General features: G+C 43.1%; 1 protein-coding gene across 1 annotated transcript in view; it reads left to right on the top strand.

The window, feature by feature from the left end:
* The window catches only part of SLC9A5 (solute carrier family 9 member A5), a 2,700,532-nt gene that overhangs the window by 49,036 nt on the left and 2,636,996 nt on the right, over positions 1 to 14,500 (top strand). The gene's annotated exons all lie outside the window — the stretch shown is intronic.

Genomic DNA, 14,500 nt, shown 5'->3' with positions numbered 1-14,500 from the left:
AGGGCTACTGTCATACCTGCCTGGCCCACATAATCTGAGAGCTCCACCATGTCTCTTTTCATATAATCCATGGAGGTGCATCTCAGGTCATTCACACACACATATTGACAATGACAGAGTGATACTTGTAGTTGTTGTGGAGTGACCTGACTGGGTGTGTTATGTGTTGTATTCTGGCACCTGATAGACAGCTGACTGTTACCTCCCTCATGTTCAACCTATTGAGTGGGGCATCTGTGTGCCTCCCTGTTGATTCACATATGATTACTGTATTAGGCAAGGTGGTTAGCCTTTGGGGCTTAGGTTAAGGGGCACACCATGTAGGTGAGATATGTGTCCTGTGGTTTGTACTGTGTTGAGTGGATGTCTGTCTTGGTGGTCTCCACTGTTTGGGTAAATGTCTATTAAGTGCCACTGTGAAGGTAAATGTATGGTTATTGTTTGTATGTCAGAGCAGTGATAGTGGTGTTCTGGAGGGGTGTGTGTTCCATGTGGTATGTTGCAGGTGTTGACCCTTCTCCTCTTGACCAGCTAGTCCAGTCTTCGCTAGAGAGTGCATATCTTCCATTTCTGTGATATAGGGGTATCTCTCACAAGTGTGAGTGTTGGGAGTTTAGAGGAGAGGGTTGTTTGTGTACATGAAGCAGTTGCAGCAGTGCCTCAGAATGCCCAAGTGCTCCAGGTTATTGGGCAAAAGCACAGAGAACTGTTCTTCATGCCAGGAGGGGTGGTCATAACTACTAAGTACTGGAGCTAATTTCATGAGGAATGACTACTGCTGATGGCTCTCAGGTGTGCTAGAATTGATAAAAAAAACTGTTGAAGTGCAAAGCTATTAGGCTATTTCAAGTGCAGGAGAGAAATAACTAGCAAGATCTAAAGAGAAAACTGAAGGTAGATGTTCTGGTACCTGTAACAATTTACTTCAGCTGTGCAATTATCAGCACCATTGGCCAAGTGTCAGCCAGTAAGCTCTGTAGTGTGTGCAATAACTGCGTAACACTGTAGTAGAAATAACTAGATAGGCAGGGGTTCTAATCTCAATATTGGTATGTGTGTATGTGTGTGTGTGTGTGTGTGTGTGTGTGTGTGTGTGTGTGTGTGTGTGTGTGTGTGTGTGTGTGTGTGTGTGTGTGTGTATTTGTGTGAGAATAATAATGTGTGTGTTATGCCATTTTGAGTTGTTTACCACCCTGTAAACTTCCCATCATCCTACTTTACTAGGCCTGCTGTCATTCGCCTTAGAAGTATCTTGGGACTAAGTGAAAATATATAAGCTTTGTGGTGTGTCTGATAACTGCATAACATTATAGTAGAAACAACTAGGTAGGTAGAGGTTCTAATCTCACTACTGGCAACTGTGTTTGCATGAGAATCATACACTCTGTGTGTTATACCATTTTGAGTTGTGTACCTCCCTGTAAACTTCCCATCACCCTACTTTACTAGGCCTGCTGATGTCAGTCACCGTAGAAGTACCTTGGGACTGGGTGAAATTATATAAGCTCTATGGCGCGTCTGATAACTGCGTAATACTATAGTAGAAATAGCTAGATATGTAGGGGTTCTAATCTCACTACTGGCAACTGTTTGTGTGAGACTCATATACTGTGCTTGTTATGCCATTTTGAATTGTGTACCAGCCTGTAAACCTCCCATCACCCTATTTTACTACGCCTGTTAATGTTATTCACCTTAGAAGTACTTTGGCACTGGGTGAAATTATGTAAGCTCAGTGACACGTCTGATAGCTGTGTAACACTATAGTAGAAATAAGTAGATAGGTAGGGGTTCTAGTCTCACTACTGACAACTGTGTATGTGTATGTGACTTTGGATGAAGATCATATCCCGTTTGGCTGATACCATTTTGATTTGTGTACCATCCACGCCTGTTTACCACCTCCAGATGGCATTACTTTGCACAACATGGGAATGGCATCTGCCTCAGATGCAGCATGTTAAACCATTGAGCACGTCATACCAGTCCTCTGTACAGATGTCTGTGGAATATCCAGATGTTTGAAACCTATATGTGGTCTGTGTCCCTTAACAATGCCCATATATGTGATATTGGTGTGAAATTGGCCACAGTGAGTGTAGTGACACACATGCCAGCATCAGGAAAAATACCTGATGTGACGCCCGTGGCCTAGCCCAGCAATGAAAGAGCCTCAATACTCACCAATAACACCCAAAAGGGTGTCTCATATGAGAGGAAAGGATAACCAATACACACAGTAAAGTGCAATTTCCCTTAAGTGCACACAGAGATCACAGTCAGTCTGGGGCTGATTGCTCCCTTGCTCTCCAGGTCCCCAATAAGACTCCCCACTGGCACAGCTATAGCGTCCAGATCACAGCCTAGCTGGCAAGCTAACCTCCAGTACCCTCTCTGTCCAACCAGTGCTTCATGTCCCTGCCCAAGTAGCTGACACACACACACACACACACACACACACACACACACACACACACACACACACACACACACACACACACACTTTGGGATAAGTATTTATACAACTTCACAGACACTCCTGGGAAAGGCTGACACAGATTCTCCAGCTGTGCCCCTTTACCCAAACTATATGGTAGTAATTACTGCCACAACCAGCTAATAATTATCAGCTACCCAAAGGTCCTTAAGAGGGTGTCAAATTATTACTGTGCAAGATTATTATCCAATTGGTAAGTGTGACTAATCAGTCAAGGCTTATTAGACTGGCCTTGTACAATAAACTCTATAAATATGCAATGTGCTGTAGAGCTTAACTTATCGCTACACAAACCAGCCACAGGTAACAGGTTTTTAAAATATTTAATAATAAATACTAAAAACACAAGACAATACTACTACACCACAGTGCTATTCAAGAGTTCAGAGATCGCACAGAAACTTAAAATAAATCAGTAGTACAGTTCTGACATAGAAAAACACTTAGTTCTAAATTTTCTAATTTCTAGCTATTTCTGCAAGAAAACACACTTCTAAGATAACTTACTTAAGACAACAGGCAGTGATGTAGGTTAGATGTCCAAGATCAAAATGCTTCATAATTTCTGGTTCTCACTGTTTAAATTGAAACTGCAGTTCTGCTAAAACATTACATCATTTGTTTACACTTTCTTGGTTCCTAGGCTGACAGAAACTGCCTTTACATTATTTTACACTTAGAGCAATAAAGGACATTCCACGTGTTAATTCTGGTCATTATCTTTAGCCTTAAAACAATAGGAAGGATGCTTACTCCAGACTCATCGACTCCAAATTCTAACTTCAAAGGACATACAAAACATAATTTTAATTTCAAAGAGCATTTGGAAGGCTTGGCTTAGTTTTCCTTACAGCAGATGGCAATGTTGCTACAATCTTGAAGTTCACATTTTACAGTGTTTTCTTTCATTTAAGAAACAAGCATGTATTTTATATTTATATTTACAAATGCCAGAATTATGTATCAAATTCTATTTGACTAGGCTGGCAGCCTTCACCCCTTCTCTACCAGTCTTCTCACCTGACTGAAACATCATGCTGATACATCTGCTATACTATCACTTGTCCAGGCTTATAGGAGCAATACATGACTCCAAATCCTATTTCTGGTGGGTTATCTCACCATCCATGAAAGCATTCAGAACATTACGTGTTGTAAGAGGTAGTGTGTTATGTCCCATGCATATAATCTATCTGGGGCATGTCATGTGTATGTAGTAGTACAGTACATTAAGGTGGAAATATAGATTTACTAATTTGTCTATTGTTAACTGTGTTTAATTTACTGTCTGCACGTCCCCTGTGTCAGCCCTTACTGTGTGTATGCAAAGGATATACAATTCTGTCCCCCTGTTCCATCTGGTGAACTCAGGAATACAAACAACAAACCTGTTATACACAGTATCATGCATGCCCTCATCAACTGCATCAGGGTTGAGTGTATGGGAAAGAAATGGCAGGGCCAACAGGTGTTGACAGGTGAATTTCTTGCAGTTAATGTAATGGCTACACTTGTGAGGGACCTGCTGACAGTACTCCAGTAACCTGTTCTGTATGTATGAGCCTGTGGTCCTACACAACACTGAGCTGACATGTCTAAAGGTTACCTGTCTGTGACAAGAGGTATGTATGCAAGGTCACACTGTCTGACAACATTGTCCCTAACACACTGTTGCATGCATGCATACCTGGTATGTACATATAAAGCTGTACCTTGCCTATGACATGGTCGGTGTATTCCCACTCTCCCATACTCCCTTTTGGGAATGTCTGCACAGCCACAGCCTGCAGACACACAAATGCTTGGAACACAAACAGAATACAGCATGTCAGACTACATTCAGTCAGTGGAACTAACAGCAATAATGTATCCTGGCTAATGAGGTGCATACATGTATGTGTACCCATAACAAATGCAAGCAGACAGCACCTTTCATAGTATTACATAGCTACACTGTACTATATTCACCCTGTGCATCAGAACCATATTAGCATGTTCCTACATCAATGGTATGGATGACAGGGATGTGGCATAGGTATCACCATATGCACATGGTGTGGTGTGAGTTTGCCAGAGGCCTAGGCTGGGTCATACAGTTGACATCTTGTGTGCGTGTGTGTGTGTGTGTGTGTGTGTATGGAGGGGTATCCAATAGATGGGCTGTACAGAGGTGCTGTGTGTGTCTGTAGGTGACCTGCCTGTGATACAGATGTGTCTGTGTATGTATGCACACACTCACGTCATATGACTGCCATACACAGGGGTACATTGGACAGCTGTGGACCGTACATGGCAGGGTGTCCAGTTCACTGTCTTCAGCTATGGGCACGGGAACTTGTTCTGCCAGGGGTATCAATGGCACCACCAGACCCAAGTCCAGATGCAGTACTAGTCTGATGGTGACTGCTGTCTGCTGGATCCATGTCCCTGACAGGACCAGACAAAACAACGTGCCCATGGCCTGCTCCGGTGTGATGTGGACAGTAATCCCCCTTCAGTAGTGCTGTTGTCAGTGCCACAATGGCAGTGTGAAGGTACATGTCCCCATAGACTCTCAGCTGTTGTTAGTGCTGACCTAAGCCACGTGGCCAATGCCCATCTCCCACCACATGCTGTAGCACAGACATGCCATGGTCGAGGAATGCCAAGGTCTCACCCCACCATCTCTTCCTGACCTCAGTATTCTGATGTGTGGCCTCAACAAGTTCATGTATGTTGCCACGTAAATCAGGAAGAGTTGCATCCACCACCCTGAGTATTTGTCTGGTGTGGCGTTCACTACATGCCTGTGCATCCATGACAGCCCAAAACATGTGTCTGGTGACTCCTGCCGTGTCAGTTGTGACAGCGGATTGATGAGCAGTGGTCCTCCTGTGAACACGTCTGTCCATCCGCCTGTGTGGGACCTCACTTGCACTCTGACTATGGCCAGTGTCTACACTCACACCTGCGATAGTCACCACACTAGCCTGTTCAATGCCATCTGCCAACTGGCCATAATCTGTGGCCACTGGTGATGGGGTATGTGTGGGCATTGTCACTGTCTACAGGGATGGTATGGACAAGAGTGGGATGCCAACCAATGGCACAGATTCAGGCCATGACACCCCCACCTGTACCTTGCTATTCCTATCATCATTGTCAGAGTCTGCAGAGATAATGATATCAGTTTCCAAGCGTGAGGAAACCCAAACCCCATTGCCACCTGTGAGGGGAAGACAACATATGTACATTAATAACTTCAGTCTGAGGTTGGCTGGTACACACACACACACACACACACACACACACACACACACACACACACACACACACACACACACACACAGACACACACTTACAGGTGAGGTGGCACAAATCTGTTACACAGACCACACAGTACCCAAATGGTGACATGCATGACACACAGCCTTCAACATTGTACATTGCAGCCAGTTTTACTATATGTAACTAAAAATATAGAGCTCTGGGATATGTGATTAGTGTCAGTAGGTGATGGCCCTTCCCCAGCACAGACTTCACCCATGTACACATCATTGCTGTTCACCTGTATAGCACAGTGGTAAGTACTGTAGAACATACCTCACAACTGTATAGATCCTCGCAGGATGTATAGATGTCTGGCTCGTATGTTTCTCTGTTTCTCACAACCCCTGTGTTTCAATGATATATAACTGGAATGGCACTAGATATACTGATCCCAATGATATTGCTAGTATCCTGGCAGATAGATTCAGTGCCAACTGTACCCCCCTCTCACCCCTAAAGGGCCCATCTCAATACCAAAAGAATGCCAAATTCCAGTAATCATGGCCGCTTAAGTAAAAAAACGCACTCTCCAAAGCCACGAATAGAGCATAAATGGGACCAGACGACATCTTGGGCTGTGTACTGCATGAACTACAGAATGAACTGGCACCTCACCTATGTGCCATGTTTAATCATAGCCTCAACTCAGGCTTCGTGCCCACAGAGTGGCACACAGCTACATTCATCCCACTCCACAAGGGGAGATCCACTTTGGATCCCGGGTACTATCGTCTCATCAGTCTGATGAGCCTGATCTGCAAGGTCATGGAACGTATTATCAGGGAACTTATAAACAAAGACATTTGCAACCATCAAACACTGGACCCCACCCAGTCTGGGCTTGTGCAGGGCTGATCTTGCCTCCTGAACCTGATTGACTTCTTTGAATCAGTCTCCAGAGCCGTGGACAAGGGTAAGGTGGTTCACACAGCCTACTTGGACCTCACCAAGGCTTTTGACACTATCTCCCACTCTGGAATCATAGATAAACTTACTAAGCTGGGCATTAATCCCTACATCACTCAGTGGGTTGCAAATTGGCTTACTGACAGAACACACATTGTAAAAGTAGCCAACTCCAAATCCAGCTCCAGACAAGTGACAAGTGGTGTACTGCAGGGTTCTGTCCTGGGACCACTCTTGTTTGGCATCTACTTCTCTGAAGTACAGGCCAGCACTAAGGGACTCTGGCTTACAAAGTTCGCAGATGACTGCAAGCTGGGAGCCTTTATTGAATCCCCAAATGATGTTGTTTATTTACAAAAAGGCCTTACCGAAACAGATGCCTGGTGACAGAGCCATGGGCTCAAGCTAAATGCCAAAAAATGTATAGTTGTCCCCTTTGGGAAAAAACAAGTACTTGTGAACTACCACATAGATGGCAGTACACTAAACACTGAAAGTGTGATAAGAGACCTAGGAACACAGGTTGACAGTGGTCTCACCTTTGATAACTACATAGCCACAACAGTTAGAAAATCCTTCTACATGGCATCTACGTGGCACACCTCATCACTAAGGGCTTTTCATCCAGAAAAAAGGAGGTTATTGTCCTTCTGTACTCATTCCTCATTAGACCCATTATAGAATACATTTGGTTTGTACCTCACAAGACATCTGCAACAACTAGAAATGCTGCAGAAATACCTCACAAAAAGAATCACAGGCCTAAAGCAGATGTCTTATGCTGACCATCGAAAGAAACTCCAGCTATACTCTGTCGCATATCGGCTACTCAGAGGCGATCTCTGCCTAACATACAAGGATGTCAAACCCAGAGTTGTTGGATATGCTACACATAAAGAAATCCCAATCCCTCCGAGCCACATGCTCCAGGGATCTTAACCTTGTCATCACGATGAATAGAACATGCTGGAGGGATAGGCGTCTGACGCAGAGACTCCCCATACTCTGCAATAGGCTGCCCATACATGTCAGGCAGAGTGCCTCAATGGCCCTCTTCAAGAGGAACTTTGATGATTGGATGGGAGATAGGACATTCACCCCGGGGATCACATCAGCAGCCCTGTTAGACAGGGGTCCAGGAAAGTAAATATTTGTGGGAAGCAATAGCCAGGGAATGATTATGGCTAGGCTTGTATAGGCCCTAGGGCTGATAATCTAGTACCTACACATGAACCTATGAACCTATCAATGATCTGAGGAGTGACATCACTGAGTAATGAGTGTCATACCACCAAACCAGCAGTAAATGTATGGTCACACAATTCCTGTTACACCACCAACCTTTTAAGCTTACAGTGGATATGATAAGTGTACACAACCCTGACAACATGCCATGCTCTTGTAATATATGAGAAGACACCACAATAATGCATTCAAATATGTTACCCAACTTTCATGAGACATATGACCTGTGCAATTCAATCAATAAACAAACAGATGTGCTACATGTAAAATATAATGACTGCAATATGTACAATATGGTGTTTGCATAAGTGTGCACACCCTTAAAATGATACTTTGTTGAACCACCTTGTAAGTGACTTACAGCATTCACTCTTCTTTTGAAGGTGTCTATCAGCATGGCACATCCTGACTTGGCATTATTTGGCCACCCTTCCATGCAAAGGTCACCCAACTCTGTCAGATTGCAAGGGCATCTCATGCGCACAGCCCTCATCAGGTCACACTGGGGTATGTCTATCTGGTGTAGGTCTAGGCTCTGGCTGGGCCAATCCATAACCATTAGTGTGCTCAGGTGGAGCCTTTCTTAGGTAGCTTTGGGTGTATGCTTCGGGTCTTTGTCATGTTGAAGGCTGACACCCCTCCCCATCCTCAGCATTTTGCAGACACCTGATGGACTTTTGCCAGACGTGGGTGTTATTTGCAACTGTTCCGAATTAACACCACTGTGACTACAGGCCTAGTTCTGGCTGTGGAACAACATCCCCACAGCAGGCCACTGCCCCCAGCGTGATTCACCATGGGAATGTTGGTGTTCAGGTCAAAAGGGCTGTTGCTTGTGCACCACATATACCTTTTGGTATTGTGGCTATGAGGTCAATCCATAGTCTCATTACACCATAACACATTTTCACACATGAGTTTGGGAGACTTGATGTGCTGTATTGCAAATTGTATCCACCCATGGATGTTTTTTGGAGTGGGGACAGGCTTCCATCTTCTGACCATACCCTATAGGCCAGACGTATACAGAATATGGGAGAGTGTTCTCACATGTAGTACACAACACCAGTACTTGCAAGAGATTCCTGCAACCCCCTCAGTGTTGTTGTATGTCTCCTGGCAGCCTCCCTGACCAGGTTTTGACATGTCTTGTCATCATTTTTGGAGGGACGTCAGGTTCTTTTCAACAACACTGTTGTCCCATATTCAATCCACCTTTTGACAACTTTCTCCACTGTGTTACATGGTGTATGCAATGCTGTGGTAATATTGTTGTACCCTACTCTTGATGGATACCTTTCAAATATGAGATCCCTTTGCTGCTTTGTAAGCTGTCTGCATGCCATGGCTGTTGCAGGCAACTGAGCAAATGTCATGAATATCCTACTTAAACAGCAGACTGTTATTTGGTGTTACTCAAAGTGCCTTTACTTGATGGCAGGTGTGTACCCAAGCAGACTGAATGCTGTCAGTAAATCACAAGCTTCTGCAATAAAATATTATTTGAAGGGTGTGCACACATTTGCATCCAGCTTATTGTAAGGTTTGTATACTCTATATTTGGTGGCCCACAGATTGATTGGTTTTACAACTGAGTTGTACATGTCATAAGTCACATTACAGGTTGGAAAAAGATGTGGACTGACATATGGTGGTCTCAATTTGTATATATATATATATATATATATATATATATATATATATATATATATATATATATCACAGACACCTGGCATCTTAACAGGGATGTGTACACTGTTTATATCCACTGTATGAGAGTAATGTTTCACACATGTCCCTACCTTAGGCTGTTTGTCCCCCCATTTTGTTGGCCTCTGTCCAGAAGTCTTACACTGAGAGGTTGCGAGGTATGCTACAGGGATGTTACATTCTCTTCAGATAGGCCCCAGTGGTGACCACTGTGATGCAATGCAGTTAACCCCACCACAAGTGAACATGCACATAAAGCAATATGGCTATGAATGACAATTTTGTGCATGGTACATTGCATGGCCTTCACATGCCTGGGGTATTGGCAAAACATAATAAAACAATTCCATACTCACCAGCTTCAGGCTGCCTTCCCACATGCACCTAGGTAGCTGTGGGAGAGAAGTATTGTCAGCAGACTCACATGTGGCATTGTTACAGGATGGATGCAGCATGTCTGCACATTTATAGTACAACCCCCGATACTACACAATTTGCTGTCCTTCACCATAAATGTGCACTTCTGTGCATTAGCAAACCCCATACACAACTGCAATCTGACCTGACACATGAATGTAGATACTCTACAAATACAAGTATGTCTGTTACACTTATCTAGTAATCTCCACTGGGGACTTACCTGCACATTCCTCATCCATTGTCTGGGTGCCACCTACCTCCAGCATGTGGGGGTCTGTACCCTGATGTTGTACTGGGATGGGTGGCCCAAGGTTGATGAGGAGCTCCTTGGTGGTTGTCAGGGGGGGCTGCATGGCTGGGCCCCCACCTGTGGCTGTGTGGTCCCTGACCACTGCAGCAGCTCTTTGCCGGGCATGGTGTATGAGGTCATTTACATGATGCCGGACCTGCTAGTATGTATGTGCGTGCAGGCTGACATAATTTACCCTGTGGACTAGGTCATCCCACAGATGTTGCTGGCTCTGGCAAAACATTGTGGCTTGGTTCTGTAGTATGGCTTCTATGATTATATTTGTCTCAGCCGCTGAGAAAGTAGACCTTTGCTGATGGGACATTTCACCTGGAAGACATAAAAAGGAAAACACATCACAGGACCTCATACATTTGGCAACAGTATGTACAGAACCTGGACAGCTACATTGAATACCAGTAGCCAACACTCACAACCACAACATACCCCTGTAATCTATCAGCACTGTATCTTCTTGCATTGCACCGCTGGTCCTGATATGTCATATTCCCCATAATGAGGGCTAGTTAATTTCATAATCCTCTATTCCTCATTCATGCCTGTGTAGAGGGATGACATTTGGATGGTACCAAGGCTTGGTGTGACTACAGTGTGTAATGGAGCTGGGAGCACATGCCTGAGTTAATTTAGGATGAGGAAAGGGATATTATCAGGTCCCATGGATATTTACGTTTGTTGTCTTTCAGTAGTTAATATGTACCTGCTCACTGGTGATGGGAGGGGTGTGGGTGCTGTGCATATCCACCTGTAGTGATGCTGAGCCATGGGGTGATGTTTGCCCTAAACCTATCTGTAGCAAGTTGGCTGTAGCTATGTTGTGTGTGTATGCAGTCTAATTGACCACCATTACAGGGTGGGTTGATTTGTTGCCTCAGAGATTGCAGACATATGTGAAGATGGCCTTGTGATTGGCCTTGGTGGATGTGTCCAATTTGTACTCATAGTTAGCCTTACAGTACTCCACCTGTGACCTTATACTTGATCAGACAAAGGCTGACTTGATGGCAAGTTGTTGCCAGCTCCTAATTTGCCCTGTACAGCCAATATAGCCACCAAGTCTGTGGTTTGTGTACTGCTGCTGTCCAGCAAAGGGGATTACTCTACTTTGGTGCAGGCAGGTTTTATGAGTAAGGTACTGCTGAGTCAGTACAGCTATCATGATGTTCATATAGCTGTTTGTAGTAGGCATGGACACACAGTCATAACACAGCTGGACACCTCTCCAGTTTCAAACGGATAATCATGCTTATTCACTATGCAGATAAGAATCTTTAATAGTCATACATAGATTAAGCGCTTTCATCTGCAAACTACAGACTTCATCAGAATCTGTTAAAAAATATCATTAAGTGTGCTTATATAGTTGCAACCAATAAAATCACTCTAACAATTATATTTGAAATTTTAAATAATCATTTAAAGAAAACAGAAGTAAAACTCATTACAATAATTTTCTTTGCATACAACTCACATTGACCTTACTAAAATATGCAAAAAATATATGTTTGCTATTAGTAATAAAATTATTCACAAGAACATAATGTAAACCAAAAGCTTGCAAATATTTGCACAAGAAAAAAGAAATAAAAGTGTGTAAAATGGCAAATTTCAATAAAAGATATAACCCAAGTTCTCAGATCTAAAATCTAGAGCTTTATCCTCTGAGCCACAGCAACAATTCTGAAAAAAAAGGGCATGACTTTTTTATCTTTTATTGTCTCATTTCTAAGACTGGAGTTATAGTAACACTGTCATTAATACCTAGATAACTAGCTGCATTTAACAATAACTGCCATCTGACTTCTCTTTCTTTTAAAATGCATTTAATGTCTCCTCCTCTGGGATTCATATAAACACATTCCACAATGGCAAACAAAATTGGAACATCCATTACTAGAATCTAAATGCCTATACAGTGCATTATCTTTAATGCACTGTATAGGCATTTAGATTTGAGTAGTGGATGAGAACTAGGGTTCTATCATGGGTTATGTCTTTTATGTAAATTTGCCACTTTACACACTTTGTTCGTGTTTCTTGTGCAGATATTGGCAACAGTTTGGTTTACATTATGTTCTTGTGAACAATTTTATTGCTAATAGCAAATATATATTTTTTTACATATTTTAGTAAGGTCAATGTATGTTGTATGCAAAGAAAATTATTTCTGTTTCTTTAAATGACAGATTATTTAAAATTTCAAATATAATTATTAGAGTGATTTTATTGGTTGTAAGTGACTATATAAGCACACTTAATGACATTTATTAACAGATTCTGATGGCCTGCAGTTTGCAGATGAAAGTGCTTAATCTATGCGTGACTATTAAAGATTATCTGCATAATGAGTTTGTTCACTTTGTTCAGGACAGCTGCAGGGAGTGCAAGTAATATCTGCATGGACCCTAAATTGTTTTATCTTGGTTCAGTCGTTTGGGAGCGAAACATTTTTAGTGTACTTTAATCATGCTTATTGTAGTACCCATAGCTGTGTCAGGGCAATGCAACAACCAGTAGCTGTAGAAACGTCACTCTGTTGGATGCACATTAACTAAGATTACACACTTGTACAACACGTATAGCTTATTTAACTGACATTTTGCATCCTATGTCTGTTGTTATGGGGTGGCCAGATACACTTACTCATACTGACATGTGTGCAGGTAATTCCTGATATACATATCTGTTCTATGTCAGTATGGCATACTGTATTCACACTCTTGCTACCCAGTCATCCCTCTCAACACATTAGAGCAGGACATCTGTAGGACACCACACATACGTGGGGTGTAATGGGACATAATTAGTGACACTGTCTTACTATTGCTGTAACACACTTGAGTCATTCAATAGCATAGTAGCCTTTGCATTGACAGACATACACTGGAAGATGTCCAACACTCATATGGCAGGAAGGGAGGAGAAAGGCTAGGAGTGTGGTAGTGAGGGTAAGAACTTTTAATGTTGGCAGTATGACTGGTATAGGGACAGAACTAGCTGATATGATGGCCATGGGAAAGTGGATATATTGTGTGTGTAAGAGACCAGATGGAGGGGAAGTACAGCTAGGTGTATCGGAGCCAGGTCACAATTGTGCTATCAGGATGTGGATGGGAGGGGAAAGGGGGTAAGGGTTATCCTGATGGAACAGTATGCCAAGGGTATTTTTGGAGGATGACATGGGTGTCTGATAGAGTAATGTTTATGAATCTGGAAATGGATGGTGTAATGATGAATGTTGTTAGTGCATATGCTATGCAAGTTGCTTGTGTGGTGGATAAGAAAGAGAAATGTGAAGTCAGTTGGATGACGTGGTGATGACTGTACCCAAGGGTGAGAGAGTGGTGATTGCAGCAGATTTCAATGGCCATGTTGGTGAAGGGAACATATGAAATGAGGAAGGGATGGGTATGTATGGTGTTAAGCAAAGGAATGCAGATGGTGAGATGATAGTGGATTTTGCAAAAAGGATGGATATGGCTGTGGTGAATACATACTATAACAAGAGAGAGGAGCATAGGGTGACATACAAGAGTGGAGAGAGATGCACACAGGTGGAATATATCCAATGTAGGAGGGCCAGTTTGAAGGAGATTGGAGACTGTAAAGTGGTGACGGGGAAAGTGTAGTTAGGCAGCAGAGACTGTTGGTCTGTAAGATGATGTTGATGATCAAGAAGAGGAGGATTGTGAGGGCAGCACCAAGGATCAGATAGTGGGAACTGGAAAAGGGTGATTGTGAGGTGGAATTCAGGAAAGAGTTAATACAGGCACTGTGTGGAAGTGATGATTTACCAAATATCTGGGTAAGTACAGCAGAGCTAGTAAGGGAGATGGCTAGAAAGGTACTTAGTGTGACATATGGATGGAGGAAGGAGTACAAGGATACCTGGTGGTGGACTGAGGATGTACAGGACAGTATACAGAGAAAGAGGTTGGGGATGAAGGAGTGGGATTGTCAGAGAGATGAAGAAAGTAGACAGGAGTATGAGGAGATTAGGTACATGGCAAAGAGAGAGGTGACAAAGGCTAAGGATGAGGCATATGATGACGTATGTGACAGGTTGGACACTAAGGAGGGATGACAGGACCTGTACCGGTTGG

This window comes from Protopterus annectens, chromosome 8.part0 (genome assembly GCF_019279795.1).
Source record: "Protopterus annectens isolate FY-2018-M chromosome 8.part0, PAN1.0, whole genome shotgun sequence".
In the NCBI taxonomy this organism is placed as follows: Eukaryota; Metazoa; Chordata; order Ceratodontiformes; family Protopteridae; genus Protopterus; species Protopterus annectens.
This window is presented reverse-complemented; position numbering and strand designations above follow the sequence as displayed.